Below are 12,151 nucleotides of genomic sequence, written 5' to 3' on the forward strand. Positions count from 1 at the left end.
CTAGGTTCAATTTTGTATCCTCTTTAAAAGATTAAGGACTGGGGTGAGCGTGATTTACCACCCTTTCAGCTAAGAACCCGACGTGCGCACCGTTTAAGCTGCATAGACTTGGTCGTTTAACTCTTCTCCATTAGGAGGGTTAAGGTTAAAGAAAAAAAACATTGCTGACTTCTTTTTTTTTTGCCAGCTGCTAGCGCTGATTAGCAAGGTTTGTATTTCATGTTTTGCAAGTTGCATCCATTTTAAGAAAAACAAGTCGTGTTAAAGACAGGAAATGAATACTTGCATTTAATTAAGTCTAGCCGTAGGCGGTTGTCTGTAAGGACCAGTTCTGTTCGAGAAGACACAAAGAAGGCACCGCTGGGATTCGAACCCAGGATCTCCTGTTTACTAGGCAGGCGCTTTAACCAACTAAGCCACGGTGCCCCAGGAGTGCTGTCCTTTTGCAGCCACTTGGACACACCACTCAGACACATCTGCATTCGGTGTGTGCTCCGCCTGCTCGCTGAGCAAGTTGCCACCTTTACATACAATAGCAACATCGACACCAAGAGAAAGGATGACAAATGGCTTTTATCTGGAACTTTTCATGTCCAAGGAGCTCAATGTGCTTTCTGTGTACAACAGGGCCACTGAACTCCACACTGGCCACTGAACCACAGCAGTGGCTTGCTGGCTTGACATCTCCCAAGGAAAATGTTGAAATCACATGTGGAACAGGAAAATGACCCTCGAGTACGTGGGGAAAAAAAGAAAAAGATCATCTGGAGCGCGCCAACCCATGTCCGGACAGCCCAGTTTTGTCGATAAGGTGGCTGAGTGGTTAAGGTGATGGACTGCTAATCCATTGTGCTCTGCAGGCATGGGCTCAAATCCCATTCTCATCGCTCTCCATGACTGACACGTATGCCTGTTCGACGTCGGCCCTCCTGTTGTTTGCTCCGGTGCTAGAGCCGTACATTTTCTAGCAGTGGCTGAACATGGTATAGTAGGCCAACGTCGGTATCGAGCAGTGACAGTAACAGTACTTACTGCGCCCCATAAGAAATCGTTTGTCCCTGTTCAAAAGAGATTGTGCGATGTCCTGCGGCGTTCGTAAAGCAAACCTTTGACAGTTTGAAAAGAGGAATTTATTCTGCTTCCTGTGCGTGCAGTAGTTACAAAGTTGAACGTCTTTACACGATCTGCCGCAGTTTTCAGTGGGCGGGCTTTGTCAGATAGCTTGAAAAAACGCACTGTTTCAGCTCGGGAAACATCATGAGCTGTGTCCTGCATGTTTTCTGTGTATAGCTGTCTTTTAACGCATACAGAATTCATTCAAAATCATTGATTTCTCCAATTAACAAGGGTCCCTTTTTGAACCTGCGAGAAGCATTCTTTCAATGTAACAGATTTACTCCGGGGAAAGGCAGCATGACATTGAGAGTAGCTCAAGCTTTCAGCACCTGTATCGGACTGCGTGTATGCAGACACCGCTCAGAATCCCCTGTAAGATTCTCCCTCAATTCCGTTTTTCAGTGCTTTAGCTCTTTCAAAAGGCTTCACTTTGCTAGTCACAATCCAAGGCTCATGACAGCATTTGAAAACATTCGCCACTGCGTTGGCCGGGAATCGAACCCGGGTCAACTGCTTGGAAGGCAGCTATGCTCACCACTATACCACCAACGCACACCCACAGGAAGCCTGCAGGACACCACCAGAGAATGCTTTTTTTAATTTTTTTTTTATTAAACATAGAATTTACAAATACAAATACAACAAGAGGATCAGAGTCATGTACAAGAGAAAAAAAACGCAGCAGAAAAAAGCATTTAACTACCAGGGGTAATTAAGTAATTATGTGATCAAATTGTATATTTTACACGTATCATATTTTCCTTGCTTTAATATTTCTCAATTATTTATAAACTTTAGTTTCAACATGCATGCGTTTCCTGTAAAAAATAAAACTCAGCACACAGTTTTTCTTTTAACAACATTTCGAGTACCTCTGGCATTCATGAAAAAGACATACACAAAAGCAAATAACTAACTCTAAGACTGTCTAAACTATTGAGTTTTTCAAAGAACCAGAACTATAACAGTCCTTAACACTTAACTACACCATTCCAAACTAACACTAAAGAAACACTAGTATATACTGGTATAACAAATATAACCAAACATAATCATTAACTGAGCAGTCACTGGGAGCAAATCTCCTTCCCGTCCACAAAGGCCCTCGCTCCCACAAAGTAGGCTCTCCTCCCCTCTCTTCTGGCAGCTTCAACCTGGGGCCACAGCTGGTTCCTGGTACTCCTGTCCGCGGCAGACAGGTCCTCTGCAAACCTCAGTTTGTTCCCATTCAAATACTCATTCCCCCTCGCCGCTCGCCACAGCATGTCCCTCGCCGTCCTCTTGGTGAACTGTATTATAATCGATCTGGGGCGCACTTGCCCAGACATGTTCGCTCTCCCGAGCCTGTGAACAAAGTCAATGGCCGATATTACGTCCTCCTGGTCCGGCAGGGTCCTTTTACAGATACCCTTCACTGTTGCAACAAGGTCCTTATCACGTTCCTCTTTAACTCCAAATAATTTTAAATTCCATCATCGACGGTATCTATCTACATCGTTCACTTTCAATTCAAGTTCTTTAATATGCTTTTCTTGTTTGGTATTTACTTGTTTAAGAACTTTTACTTCACTCTTTAAGTACGCTGGGCAAACGTCCCGAGATCGAATTCTTCCGCGACGGGGGTACCTTTAAAGCGGAGACGACGGCACCGAAAATTTTTGGCGCGCCCTCTCTTTAAAGCCCTGGCCAAATACGAAGACAGTACGTACAGTTATAATTCAAACGGAATTAAAAACTACACATCCCAGTTACCATGGTGGTGCTTGTGATCATTGCGTTTAACCAACGAAACAGGGCGAAAAATCAGTCACATGACTTTGGGGCAGAGTTTCGAAAGCTTAACCTATCAGCAACAAAGCGAAATTTACACGATAGGCTACCTCAAACTGTCAGTTACACGACTGTGTATGTCGCTTAAGCCACTCCTATTTGGCATTTTAGTTATGGAGGCGAGACGACGCCCCCCCCCCCCTCTGGGTGCCTGATTTGCCGCCATCTTTAACCGCTTCGTGTCCAAATCGCAGTAGCTACGCGTACGAAATAAAGTTCATCCCAGCTACAAAACATATATATTTTTGTGGTAAGAGGGAGCAAAACATCAGTATTTACTGCTATTAATTAGTGTACGATTTATAGTTGAAATCTGAGCCTAAATATAAAGTTAAAATCTCGACAAAGCAATGTAGGAAATACAGAGAAAAGAAATCCTTTCTGACATCTAAAATCAGTTTCGATCAAGGTCTCTAAAACGAACAAGAAAAAGAGGATTTTCGGAGGGCAATTACGCTGTGTTTATATAGGATAAGTGATCTATGAGCAATCTAATTTCTTGTTCGTTTAAAACAGTGAAATGTCAGCTGCAAAAGATCGCACCAGAAACAGCACTCTCTCTGCCTGTCATAGACGTTCAGGAAAGGCTGAATGAAGTCATGTCAAGAACAATAATTCGGTGATCAATAATAACAGTTGTAGGACAAGAAACAAAAGATAATGAAAACTTCTTTAGGCTAAAACTCAAGTTCATTCTACAAATTAAGGCAAATGAAAATTCAGGATGTTAAAGTGCTAGAGGTGTAAAAAATACAAAAATGCACATGAGTAAAAAGTTTTAGAAATGGAGCAGGTGTTGCTTTGAAATAAGCAAACAGAAAAAAAGCCATGACTAAAGTGCAGAAGAGGGATGCAGGAACACTTGCTTAGATATACAAAAAAAATCACAAAAAGGTGTATGTTACAAAAGAACATGCAAACATGTTCATCATGTACATCAATTTCCCTTCACGATCAATAAAGTCTTATCTATAAACATGAAACAGAGTGAGGAATCAGAAAATTAGCATGCATAAAAAACAGCAATTCTGTCAATAAGCCCTAAATGAATTAATAGCAACCATGGTTTCATGGAGGGCTTCTCAGATAGTTGGGCATTCAGGTAGATTGCCAGGTGAAAGGATTTGTAAACATACTTTGTTAAAGCAAGTCAGTTTTTTCTGCAACACATAAAAGACATTTTTCCAAGAAAGTTTAGCCTTTGTCACTAATGAAACCACTAAATAAAGACATAAATATAGAAATCTTAAGATTTTGTTATTCAATGTTGGTAGCAGGATGAACTGTGCTAAGTGTATATTTTGTCGCAGCTTTGCTGCAAGATGTTAACAGTGAAAAAAGGTATTTAGAAATGAGTTATTTCAAGAAGAAAATGTTCAGAATAATTGCAAATCTAGCAGGATAGAGAAAGCACAGAAAACAGGCAGTTAGATTGATCAGATTAATATGAAAAGTTATTTAGCAAAGGGAATGAGAAGAGTGACAAACTAGTATGCTTTAGATCTTTTTACAGTATCTGGACCAGGGAAAACTGATCATGTTTCTCTATAACAATAATAAAAAACTTTATTTTATATATCACCTTTAAAAGTGACATCTCAAAGCAATACAGTAGATATAAAAACAGATAAAAGGACCACAGATTACAAAGTAAATACATATAAGAAAGACAAGCAGTTAGAGGTGCTACCAAAATTAGAAAATGAAGCAGATACAGACACTAAGTCTTCTGAAAAGAAAGGTTCTGAGGTTAGATTTAAATGCACTCAGGGTACGTGACTGATATCACTGGGAATACAAATTGAGAGCTCTGGGGTGCAGCTAGAGAAGACCCTGTCACCCACAGAATGTAGATGTTCTTGAGGACAGCTAGAAGACCAGAGTCAGACGGACAAAGGTGGGGAGTAGACAGATAATAAGCCATATACTGTAGGTACTGAATGAGGATGAGGATTTTGAAGTTGACTCAAAACCTGATAGGTAACCAATGCAAGGACTTGAAAACAGGTGTAATGCATCCCTGATAGGATTCTCGCTGTCATATTCTGAACATATTGAAGATTGCTCAGTGTGGATTTAATTTCCCCAGTGAACAGGATGTGCATTTATTAATTCTAGAAAAAAAAGCCTTTCTTGATTTCTCTAGTTCTTAGTTTCTCTAGTTCCCTTTAAAATAAACTATTATTCCACAATGCAGATTATTATATGGACAGTATTTACACATGATATTTGTGATTTAAAGAAATGAACACAAGCAGCTTTTCGAGATTTAAGTGTTGGCTGAGTTATTGCAGGATAAAAAACTAGAGATGTTGGTAAGAAGATAATTTTGGGATAGCTGAGGAATACACTGATAACAAGAACACTTCCTAATGGGGTTAGGCATACTTTTGATGAAGATGATGAAGTTAACAGACTGTATGTTTACATAGATACTGAAATGAGGATTGTATTTTAGATTTTGTGTAGTTGCTAGCATTGAACTGTGTGTTGGATGGACATGAATTGAAGGAATGGGCAAACATCGCTGATGCGGATCCACAGAGCCAGCATATTAAGATGTTTATAATTAGAGGCAATTTGTTTAAATAACTAGGTATGGATACTGATGTGCAAGAGAGTTGGAAAGGCTGTTTACTTAAGCCAGCACTATAAAATATTTTATTCTCAGTGAGATGCTGCCATTTCATAGTGGGTTTCTAACACTGTGTATAGTTCAATCCACACAGTGCCTTTACTTCCATCCATTTCTAATCTCTTTATCCAGTACAGAGGATTTGGAGCCTATCCCAGTAAGCAACGGACACAAGGCAGAATACACCCTGGACATAGCGCCAGTCCATCACAGGACAGACAGACACAAACACACACACACCAGGGCCAGTTTTCCCATAAACCAATTAACTTACCAGTATGTTTTGGAGTGCAAGAGGGAGTCATATCACACATATGGAGAAAAACCATGTAACCCAGAGAGAACATGCAAACCCCACACACACAGGATGGGACCTGGGACCCCAGTGCTCCAAGATAGCAATGCTAACCACTTTGCCACCATTATAAATGGATGGATATCTTAGTTATCTTTCTAGTTCACAGGTTTGCATGCAAAATTTAATTTTGAAAGCCACTGAGACATCAGGTACTACTGTTGTATTTATGAAAAAGAAACAAAACAAAAAGCATACTAACAACTGTGCCATCCTACTCTTTAGTTAATACAATTTATTATTTATAAACAGTTAACATTGTTAGCAAAATATTTTGAATTATATTTAACCCTATTTTTTCTTTAGTTTTGTATTTAACTTATTATATGATAGTCAGATTTAATGTATATTTGAACAATGAAAATATATTTTTACAAGATGCGGGGGAAAGTGCAACAAATTATTACAGTGCTAAATTTAATATTGATTGCTAATAGTTTATGCTAACACCTAACTTTCTTAATTAGATGTATTTAAAACAGTGAACTAAGTGTAACATACCATTCAGAAATACAATCGAGAATAGTTTTGTGGTGTTTGTATGGATGAAACGTTTCTAAAATGTATAACGTAACAAAATTAAAGACGATTAAAATCTGTAATCTTTCCACTTGTAATGTCATTAGACAGAACAAGACGTTTCTGCTTTGTCTAAGGATGGTATCAAAAAGTAGTCTAGGTGGTGAGAAAGCTGTGTTTAATGATAATTAAGTGACTTAAAAGTAAAAAGAGATGGTTCATATTGCTTGATTAATTTTAAAAACTAAGTTATAAATGCAGACGCGATCGCTGCCGTAAGCGCTCCAGGCAGTAGAACGTTCGTTCTGTACTGCTGCGCTCCGCGCCTCCTCCCTCTCTCGGTGCCGCGCCCCTCTCTGACGGAGCGCAGTGGGCGGTACGCTATTTTCAGAGCCTCTGATTGGGAAAAAAAGACCTGCTGATCAGTTTCACACACCAGGAAGAGAAAAGAATGGGATTTTTTCTCTTCGAAACGTGTGTTGTCTTTATGAAATTCGTGTATTTTAAACGTTTAATTAAGAAGTAAAAACCTTACAGCGTACACAAAGATTCTGAGCTGATCAAGAGGAAGAAAAATCACCCATTTTTCGCGCATAAAAAGTGGTTTTTAACTCTCGAAACCTGTTTTTATATGTTTTAAAGTCGTGCAATGTCTAAGTTAAGCAGGAAAACATCATTATATCTCATTATTTATTTATTTTTTTAAAAATTTAAAAATCGTTTGCCCAGCCTACTTTAAGTCTTCAACCTCTTTAAACACACAGTCCATGGACTTTTTAAGACTTTCGATTGCGACTGTATTAGATCAAATCACTTCCTTCAGCTCACCCATGCTCTGTGCCATCATGTTGAAGATGTTGGTCTGGAGCTCCTCCAGCGTCAGGTCGCCCCTTCCTCTCTTGGCTGCCGGGGTTTTCACAGGTGTGCTGGGCAGGGACTCCGGCTCTTCCTCTGGCAGCTGAGTCTCACTTGGGCTGCGAGCGCTCGCGTACGAGCGCATCTCCAGCACTCTTTCCACGTCCCCTCCAGCTGCTTCACTTTTCCCTTTAGTTGCCATCAATTTTCTTGTAGTGCTATACATATACGATTGAGGTTTCTTAGACTTCTCCTTCGAAGACCCAGCACTCTCTTTTCTTTTCCCAGTGTTACTCATATCGAAATTCTTAAACCTAAAAAAAATCGTTTTTTTTTCTTTCAATTATAACTGAAGTTTAAACAAGTAGTGTTAAGTCCTTATTTTTCTGTAGTCAAAAAAAGCAAAAATTAACATTCAGGTCATGAAAAACTCAAAAAAAATCCTCAACCACTAAACTTTACCTCCCACCTGAGCGCCATCTTGAACGCCCCTACCACCAGAGAATGCTCACAATTTCGGAAGCTGTCTCCGGGACGTGCTGATTCCACACATCCTGAATAAATCATGATATTGTTAGTTGCTGTAGCTAGACGTTCAAATGAGTTTCATGGCCAGATGGACTGTTTCCTCCAGCGGTATAGTATTGCAGTGAGACAGCACGATGCCTGCAAGACTATGTCACGCTACACGCCACAGATTGTGTTTGTCCGTTCGTGTCAGTCGTCCTGCAGCCACGGGAAGTGGGACACAAACATGCAGCAATGCTTTCAGGACGTTAGGATTTGTTTGTGCAACATCCGAGAAGAGTACTTGTGGCTTGAATGTGAACTGTACGTGCCCGCCCCCTTTCCTCTGTAGTGCATGAGTTCCTCCCGGCATGCCCTTCGTCATTGTTCCGTCATCTTGTATTTAAAGGGTTGTATTTCTGCTGCTGAAAATAAGCAATGGTTTTCTCACAACGCCCTTTGTTCCCGACGGAGCCCTTGTCTGTCATGAAATTCTTCAAAACCTCAAGCTAGAAGAAGAAGACGACAAATATGAAGCGTTACAGCAATGACATGCCATGAGACGATTGATAACGATTTCCATAGGATCCCCGCGGTTGCCTGGCAACCGTCAGCTTTGCGCAGTGGCAGTATCGTAGCCTGTGAGGTTTAGCCGAGGCGCGATTATTGCTAGTTGAAAACTTTTCCCAATACCCCGCTTCCACCGGTTTGCAATACAATCGGCGAAAGCAATTTTTGACAGTCTCGTCAGAGACTGAGCAAGGTGTTTAAAGACAGATTTTGTCATGGTGACATCATGGTAGAAAGAAACGAGCTTGTTACGTCTCCACAGAAACGCTCTTTAGCTCTTTCAGCGTTATGCAGAGAACAGCGTCTGTCGAGATCACTTTTGAGTCAGCGCGAAACGCCGTGTGCTGTCAGTTTGATTTCATATTGCTCGTAGCGGCGCCCGGCTTTTGTCTGTCAAACGTTAGGTTGCGCTTCTTCATGCTGCATCGTCGGCATGAGTGGAGCTTTTTAAACGTCTGTACTTACTGCGCCCCATAAGAAATCGTTTGTCCCCGTTCAAAAGAGATTGTGCGATGTCCTGCAGCGTTCGCAAAGCAAACCTTTGACAGTTTGAAAAGAGGAATTTATTCTGCTTCCTGTGCGTGCAGTAGTTACAAAGTTGAACGCCTTTACACGATCTGCTGCAGTTTTCAGTGGGCGGGCTTTGTCAAACGGCTTGGAAAAACGCACTGTTTCGGCTCGGGAAACATCCCAGTGGGCATTGATTCGTCGAATATACGTATATTTACGGCGATAATACGGCTATACGTATATATACGTCGCCTCGACGTATAATCAACGTCGAATTGCAACCGTAAAATCGACGACATGAATAAACGCATATATAACGTCGAAAACACATCTAACACAGTGCCTGAGGCTTTTTACTGTATGTATCGTGTGTGCTGCAACTAGGAGTATACGGCACTCTGCACAGTGTACGAAGTAAATTATTTTCGCAGTAATTAATTTATTATATTTACTATATTTATTATACACGTGTAAATTAATTACTGCGAAAATAATTTACTTCGTACACTGTGCAGAATCAGCGGTTTTACAGTATATATCGCCTTTAAAGGTGGCTTCTCAAAACGCTTTATGGGATAAAAACAACCAGAACAGCAGCAACAACAATATTGTATTTCGTTGCACTTTGAAAACCAAGTAATAACTTAACTATACAGTACGTGCAAACGTTTCGTATGTTGCTGTCGTGAATGCCTGCGTACCCATAAGTATCTTATTTGCCTTGAGTCTGTCTACAGTATATCTGTCCCACTACCCCCCTCTCTCCCTCAATTCAATTCAATTCAAGGTGTTTTATTTGCATGACAGATGGGTACAAGCAGTTTTGGGTATGTATATTGTAACGCTCACTGCCGACAGGCACTGTGTAAGACCCGGCGTACCAGAGCAGCGCACCGAGGAAGCGTTTGCATTTATAACTTAGTTTTTAAAATTAGTCAAGCAATATGAACTCCCGGAGTGCTGGCTGTGACGAATTAAACCGGTCTCACAGGTATTCAAAGTAGGAAGTACAGTGTTAAGTGGTAGCTGGGCTACTCCCTCAATAGAATCGCTTTAAGGAAAAGCATTTTCAGAGAGCAATCACGCTGTGTTTATGTAGAAAAAGCGATTAGGTTTATGAGCAATCTAATTACCTATTCGCTTAAAACGCTATATAAAATAAAGTTTATTTAGAGATGAATGATCAGTGTCGCAGTTTAAATAATGGGAGTCAGGAAACTAACACACAGCGCCACCGGATTTAATAACACAATAAAAACGCTATAAAATAATGTGACTAGGCACAGAAAAAGTTTACAGCACAGTACAATAATAAATGCTGACCATGACTTTAGAAGCATAAATTACCTTACACTCAATTTAAACACAAGCTGTCTTTCTGTATGAACCTCTAAGCTGGTTCATACAGAAAATGTAGAAATGCATTAGCCTGATTATGATTAAAAAACATAATTAAACACGCGTTTGCGATTTAAATCACAACACGATTTAATCAATTTAAATGTTTATATTGTAACGCATACTGTCCAGCCTCCATTTCTCTATAAAAATTTACTCTGTTGCACACACACACTAGAAGCAGGAACCGCTGTCAGAAGGGAAGATATGTTCAAAATATCGCAAATATCGATCATGTTGCGATATTTTGAAATATAAATGTCAATTGATTGTCCATAATATCGCTTACCTATTTTTTCGAAGAAATGTTTGTTAAAAAGTCCAACACCAGCTGGATTCAAACACACAACCTGCCAGTTGGTAGTCACGCACCTAGACCAGTCAGCTACAAGACAGCTCGCATGAACAGGCAGGCGAAACAGCCCTACACAGCCCTGTCGCAGTACACGGATATAATCATACCGTTATTAAATTCTTTAGATACGCGATTCCATATTATATTCCCTTTTAATCAAATTCTAAAAGTATGCTTGTTGACTCCGGTATCACGTTAGTTAAAGACTTCGAAGCTTACAATGTTTAGAGAGAAATGGAATACTGGTGTGTATTTTTTTCTTTAAAGTACCAAGACCAGCTATATACTGTATGTTTATGTTCCAAAATGAATATCGTTTATGGCCTTCACACGCGTTACAGTATGCTCCTATTCTTTTTATGCTCAGCTACTAAGATTTTCCTTCAGTGGTAAAATTCAATATCTACAACGGGCACAGTAAAGACGTTTACAGTAAGTCTTTCTACGACAGACCAACGGACCACGAGTGCCCCTGTCGGTCAACCAATCACGCACCGCGGTACCCCGTGTCATCTTACCTGCGGTACGTGTCTGTACCGCTCACTTTGAATGGCTGCATCTGTAGCTGATCACTGTCAGTCAGGGAGCTCAGAGGTGAAAAGCCTGTTTGAGAGACAATTCGCTGTCGATCAGTTCAATATGTTCCGTACCAGCTCGGCACACTTGAGACCATCTTGGTAGCTGTGTAGCTCAGATGAGTGAGAGCGTGCGTGTGTGTATCACCGTGATTGGATGCCGGTCCTTCTCAGGTCACAGTAAACCTTCTGCTGCCTAACTTCCCTAATTTTGGGGATCCCTTTGAAAAAGCAAAGGAAAACTAAACTGGCTATTCATCAGCGTGATTGACCCCACCCAGTGGCCTAATGGCTAAGACACTGACCTCCTAAGCCAGGGATTGTGGGTTCGAGTCCCATCTGGGGTGCTCCTGTCCCATTTTGAGTGTACAAATGTCCTTGTGATTTGCAAAGCTACAACCCCACCTTACTCAGTGAGCGTCTCTGCTTTTCTCTCACATACAGTTGGGAGAAAAAAATGTGTAAACAGCCCTTCGGAATGATGTGGATTTCTGCATGAATGGCTCCTAACATGTGATCTTATCTTTATCTAAGTCATAATAATTAATAAAGAGAGTCTGATTTAACAAACAACACACGCCCAACATTTGACATTGCTGTTTCTTTATTGACCAAATGGTTTAAACAATCAAGGTCATTGATGGAAAAAGTACGTGAACCCTTATATTAAGGAGCTAGTGGAACCTCCTTTATGACAAAAACCTCAACCCCCACTTTCTGTAGCGGCTGTTCAGACCTGAGCAGCGGTTAGGAGGTATTTTGGCCTATTCCTCTATGCAAAACTGTTTCAGTTCATGTATATTTTTGGGATGTCTTGCGCTGAACGGCCTGCTTCAGATCATGCCACAGCACTTCAATGGGATTGGGGTCAGGACTCTTACTTGGCCATCCCAAAATACGGAATTTCTTCTGTTTCAGCCACTCTG

General features: G+C 40.6%; 3 non-coding genes across 3 annotated transcripts; 1 reads left to right on the forward strand and 2 right to left on the reverse strand.

Annotated features, from left to right (window-relative positions):
* Positions 1-352: 352 nt before the first annotated feature.
* trnat-agu (transfer RNA threonine (anticodon AGU)) lies at positions 353-426 on the reverse strand. The gene has a single exon. It is a non-coding gene; the product is annotated as a tRNA-Thr (tRNA).
* A 1,170-nt stretch (positions 427-1,596) lies between these two features.
* On the reverse strand, positions 1,597-1,668 carry trnag-ucc (transfer RNA glycine (anticodon UCC)). Its single transcript has one exon. It is a non-coding gene; the product is annotated as a tRNA-Gly (tRNA).
* A 6,761-nt stretch (positions 1,669-8,429) lies between these two features.
* LOC138229465 (U4 spliceosomal RNA) lies at positions 8,430-8,571 on the forward strand. The gene has a single exon (XR_011185876.1). It is a non-coding gene; the product is annotated as a U4 spliceosomal RNA (small nuclear RNA).
* Positions 8,572-12,151: the final 3,580 nt, after the last annotated feature.

The sequence above is a fragment of the Lepisosteus oculatus genome, unplaced genomic scaffold (genome assembly GCF_040954835.1).
Source record: "Lepisosteus oculatus isolate fLepOcu1 unplaced genomic scaffold, fLepOcu1.hap2 HAP2_SCAFFOLD_45, whole genome shotgun sequence".
NCBI classification, from domain to species: Eukaryota; Metazoa; Chordata; class Actinopteri; order Semionotiformes; family Lepisosteidae; genus Lepisosteus; species Lepisosteus oculatus.